Source organism: Syngnathus floridae, chromosome 3 (genome assembly GCF_059516105.1).
Source record: "Syngnathus floridae isolate MCC-2025c chromosome 3, RoL_Sflo_1.0, whole genome shotgun sequence".
Classification (NCBI taxonomy): Eukaryota; Metazoa; Chordata; class Actinopteri; order Syngnathiformes; family Syngnathidae; genus Syngnathus; species Syngnathus floridae.
Window position 1 is genome coordinate 15,996,817 of NC_142415.1, and position 5,688 is coordinate 16,002,504.

General features: G+C 41.9%; 1 long non-coding RNA gene across 1 annotated transcript; it reads left to right on the forward strand.

Moving 5' to 3' along the window:
* The first annotated feature begins 676 nt into the window (after positions 1-676).
* Positions 677-2,630, forward strand: LOC148400807 (uncharacterized). Its single transcript, XR_015857544.1, has 3 exons — positions 677-757; positions 1,661-1,737; positions 1,963-2,630. It is a non-coding gene; the product is annotated as an uncharacterized LOC148400807 (long non-coding RNA).
* The last annotated feature ends 3,058 nt before the right edge of the window (positions 2,631-5,688 follow it).

Genomic DNA, 5,688 nt, shown 5'->3' on the forward strand with positions numbered 1-5,688 from the left:
AGCTGGGCCGAGCAAAGCGGAGACAGATGGGAATGATATGAGGGCTCTAGATTAGAGTAGTCACTAGCCACAGCTAGTTCTTTCTAAATGCTTTTTTATTGCATTTCTGCTTTATCGCGTTGTGGAAGTTTGGATTGAATCAAAGAGTTAATAAATGCTCAATTCAAATACATGAGGTGATTGCACAGGGAGCTTGCATGGCAGGAATTGCATAAATAAACAAGTTTTATTTAAATGCGCAGAGGATTATTTTTACTATTTATTTATTTATATATTCATTCATTTGTGTGCCAATGAGACCTCACATGCTAATTTACTTAGCATTTTTCAATGAACCATTCAACAACGCCATGACATTCACAAATGCATTCTACCAACAGCAAGCTAACCTTGGCCCAGTGGTTCTTAACCTTGTTGGAGGTACCGAACCCCACCAGTTTCATATGCGCAGTCACCGAGCCCCTCTTCAGTGATTTTTTTATTTTTATTTATTTTTTTCAAGACATCAATATTTTTTACTGGTGCACAAAATGACCCATGGATGGACATCACCTTGTTTAAAGAACTGTCCCGACTTTTATTATGTGGAGATTGTCATGGTTTCTATCTGTGTACTCGCCCCTCCCTTCCTGTGTCTACTCACAATTATGCACTAATCACAGTCACCTACCTCTCGTTACCTGTCTTGTATTTAAGTCCTGTTTTCCTGTCACTCCAGTTCGGATCGTTGATGTCTTCTTGTCTCACGTCTTTGTCGGTAAGTTTCGTTTCTAACCCTGTCAGTCAGTCCTGTTGTTTTGTTAGGAAGTTGTTAGTTTGCTGGTTCTGTTGGTCTTGTTCCCCTCATCCTCCCTTCCAACTACCTTTTCCCTCAATTAACCCTGGTCCAAGCTGCATTTAGTCCCCCTGCTCAATTCCGATCTGCAGTGGAGGCTCTGCCGAACCCCTGACACCGACTCACCGAACCCCTAGGGTTCGATCAAACCTAAGTGGCTATTCCTTTACAAATGAGAATTTGTATTAAATCCCTCGCCACATATATTGTAATATTTCACAAAATGAACTTGGCTGCATTCTAATTTACACTTTGACTTGAGTTCAGAGAAGTGGTGCGTACAAAGCAATTGTGTGCATGTCGGCATGTTATTTACTCAAGAATTATCTTCACACACACACATTGGCGCACGGCTACGGACATGGGTGCGAACACACACGCACACACTCAATTATCCCGGTCAGTTTGTGCAGACACTTCAAGTTGCGCTTATTAAACAAGAAAAACAGTTGCTTGTTTGATTAACATCAACACAAATTCTGCCTCTCATCTAACTAAGCAAAGCGATGGGTTCAGTGTGTTCTTGTCTGCCTCAATTTGAATCTCCACGCTTGCACCCGGGCGGCATCCTTTAATAAAGGCGCCTTGCCTGCTTGTCCTGTCTCTAGTGAGATGGTTAATAAAGGCGAGATGCTCTGCCCATATCCACAGGCTTTGAAATAAGAGGTGGGGTTGAGGGAGAGGGAAGGGTGTGAGGGGGATTCTTGACTATTATTCAGTCAAGAAAAACAAGGGGCTTTACATAGCGTCACCGCTGTAGGGGGGTGGAGGAGGATAGCGCTGAACTTTCTTCCTCTTCCTTTTTAATGTGTTTTTCTCTTCCAGAGTCTAATAGCTTCCCTGGACCCAGACAGCTTCACATTAATTGGCCAAGGAAGCGATGCCAAGGCTATTCTGCTCAGGTCCTCTGGCGCTGCTGCCGCCAACTCAATATAGACCTTGAAGTTTGCTCCTGTTCTCACACACACACAGGCACACACAAACATTTGCAATGCTTTCTTCTTCCTTTTTGTCTATGTATATATAGAAGATAGATGTATCACGGAATCTATGTGATTGCTTGTTTCCATCTTTGTGAGCAAACAAACACAGAGTGACTGATGGTTCCCTCCCTCTCTTCTTCTCAGTCTTCTTTCCTCAGGAGCATGTAAGCGAAGGGCTTCAGAGCGAGCCATGACTAATTTGGAGCCCGGAGCCCAACGGGACTTGCTCTGAGGTCAGCCCAGCAGGACATGAGAGGCACCTGAAGCACTTCTTCCTCTCAGTTTCCTCTTGCTCTGCCCACACTTTGGTGTTCACAAGTAGAGAAGGTCTACAAGCAGAGCTGTGTAGGTGAGCTGACAGACACCACGTTGCAGAGGCTATTTGGAGATGCTTTTTTTCTCATCATGTTCTGCCCTGCTGTGACCGGATCATTACTTTGCTAAATGCAAAATTCTCGTGTTTATACAGAAGTCACTATAAGGCGGTAGCAAAGAAAGATGCTGATGACTAGAGAAAATGTAGTCACAAATTTAAATTATGTTCCTTCTGCCATCTAGTTGAAGATAATTTAATTGTTCTGCTTGTAAATATTTGTAAAAAGCTGAACAAAGAAAAAAAAAATTATCAGGCAAATTAAGTGAAATTACATAACTGCCTGCTCATTACTATGCTGCCTCATTATGAACCTGATTCGAATAAATAATGAGACCTTGGCTTTGCTATTTAAAACTGGATGTGCAGACAATTGTATGTCAGTCATGCTGTGAGTGACGTCATGTTGGGAATGAAATAAATAACTAATGAAGACATATCTAGCTCTTCCTGCTCTTTGACCCGGTCTTTAAGTGATGCCTTCGAGGAAGTCTGCAGCTCCCGTTGCATCAGTATCCTGCTGCAACTGAGTCATACGCTAAGCAGAATACAAATATAGTAATCGAATCACTCTTTTTCCTACAAACAGGTGGCTGCTGAGTTAAACATCGTGTTCAGTTGGTGTTTCAGTCTATTTAGTGGAAACTCGACGACCCTCCAATGAGTCGACAGCTATCGATCAAAGCGAGGCTGTCAGATGTTTGAGCGAGGAGCTTCCTCTGAAAGCCCTGCTAACGAGCTCTGTTTTCTAGCCCGCTGACATTTTTGATTCATTGGCAATTTGGGAGTGAGAACAAGATGTAAGAAATGTTCTCTGGTAAATGCGCAGCTTAGTGTCAAAATCAATGAAAACACCAAAGGCCCTCTAATTGTTGGAGACACACAAACACACTTTGGCCAGATGAAATCGTTTTTGGGAGAGGAGGCAATAGGCTATTGAGATGTAATCGAATATCCTCAACGGGAGAGCCTCTGAATTGAATGTAATTTTGCAAGGTAAAATTCAGCAGATTTCTCCCAAGTGCAATTGAAAAATATTGAACTTTACTCTAATACAACAGCTAACTTTTGATTATCAATAAAGCATATCAACTTAAAATAAAACTCTTGTACTGCTATTTCATACATCATCCATCCAACTGTTTTGTATAACGTATTCCAAATGACCATTAGACAAAGGCTGGAATAATATTTTATTCAAAGCTGATGACAATTTAAAGCCTTGAATAAACCCAACACGTACACAAACAAGCCTAAGCCAAGATTCAAATCAGGAACTCTGAGCTGTGATGCAGACATGCTCATCACTTGACGAGGCAACCTTACATCACAAATATAGCCATTGTATTTTTGATTTTACGCAATTATAATCATAGGTCAGTGATTGTGTCGTGGTACATAAGTAATGATTTCGGCGTAGACTGACGTCGCGTGTTTTGAAGGAATCATTTCTATCCCGTGGACATTGGCCCCCTACCACTGCAACACAAGTATGCATATGAATGAATACCATTTAATTTATAAACGTTCATCCTCAAATGTGAGCCATAGGCTAGCCCATGTGACTTTGGGGTAGTGGCAACGGTTTAACCTAGCATGGAGAAAACCCACCCAAGCAGAGGAACAAGATGACAAGATGATAATCAATTAGAAGAAGAATCATCGAATCATCATTATAAGAATCATGTCCAACCCTATTAAGTTTTGTGTAACATCCTTTTTTAATCATTAGCGTTTGCTTGCTCCCTCATGCACACAGCAAGATGAGTTCCACTGACCAGAAATGATGCGCTTGTGTCAGGCAGCAGGACAGACCTCCAATTAGCTTCTCTCCATCTCTTGGGATTTGACTGTGTGGGGGCCGGGGGGTGGGGTGAGGGGGTTACTCTAAAAAGCTCTGGCTGCCTCCTAATGAGAGCACTGGAGACCACCAAGGCAAACCGTAACGTTATGCGATTTTGCTTTCGCACAAGCTTTAAACTGTTTGTCCCTACTGGCGTCATTTTTTCACCGATGTCATCTTTTCTCCAGGTATCCCTCCACTCGGGCCAACTATCGAAAAGAAGAAATAAATAAATTACTTGGTAAATTCCCAGAGAGCAGGATTTAATCTGGAGTCATAGCAGGACTAAAGGTAGTAAATTACTTTAATATCTGAATGTCCAAGCCATTAATGTCACAGTTTGAAGGGGAGCAGCAGGTTTGTTGTGTTTTGATTAAACAACAGCCCTCATTAAAAGCTTCCCTCCAGTTAGAAATCAAAGCCGTGTCGATATCTGGGAATTAGCTTGCCAAACAGTCTTCTCCTGCTATTTTTCCACTCGCTTTGACGCATCTCTACCGCTCTCCTTTCCGCCTTGGTTATGTTTTTTCCGAGTTTTATTTAATCTCATTTTGCTGTCAAATTAACGGTGACGAACGTGTCCCGGTGGTGCTACTTCAAACTCATCTGGAACAACTACAGGGTCGTCATAACTGCAGAAACCAAAAAGCTGCTAACTTAATTACTTACATGATGGTTAGTTGCAGACAACATCAAAATAAGTGCGGGATACTTAACTGTTGATCTAGTTTCAAATAGTTTGGTGAAAGCTTTTTAGATTTGTCTTGACAATGCCGACATTTAATTCAGCCCCCTGGGAAATTTAATTTAATGTGGAAGCAATTGACAGACACAACAGAAAAGCCCTGACCTTTAAAAGGAATAGTTGATGATTTACACAAGATACTGTCGTCGAAGTCAGCTCATTTTTCAAACGCAACTTTCTGGTGAGGATGGTGCATTTTGAATTATGCGGATTTGGTGGGCAATGATGCAAACTTGAGTTGACTATTTCCTCGCAATTGTTCGATTAACTGATTATAGCATCATATTGAACAGGGATATACAATAAATATCAATAAATAGCAGCTTCTGATTGCAGATGATTACATTTATTACGATTAGTGCGCATAGCCACGCTTACTTCATTCCGTGGCTTTACGCCAACCTGATGGTCTTTTTTGGAAACTCAGAATTGAACTTCCAGTCTGCAACAACTTGCCTAGTAACAAACAGAAACATCAAGAGTGCTGATGTGTTTTGCATCTATTAGCTCAGAATGTATCCGCCAGTTTTGAAAATGACTCATTCGGCTCCATTCCAAGCATTCCCGTGGCAGCCTTTACATTATATCAGTGTGTTTGTCACTGCGTTGACCTTATCCTGTGTATTCATGAAAGCGCTCTTCCAAATTCCTTTGTATATTCATGCCCTTTGCTAATCACAGAACACAGAGCTCCATCAGTCCCATTAGAGACTCCCTCATCACTCGTCCATCTTTTTCACAGTTTAAGAGCGAATCGGCGCCATTGCCCCCTGGGGGGACTCAACCCCAGCCACTGTCTACTCATCCCCATCCTCTTGTGTAGACGTTGTTTTTGTGGACTGCACAAAACAGCTACAAAGGGTTTTCTGCTTCACACTTTGTTGGCTAATTGCATCAAAGCTGTTGGAG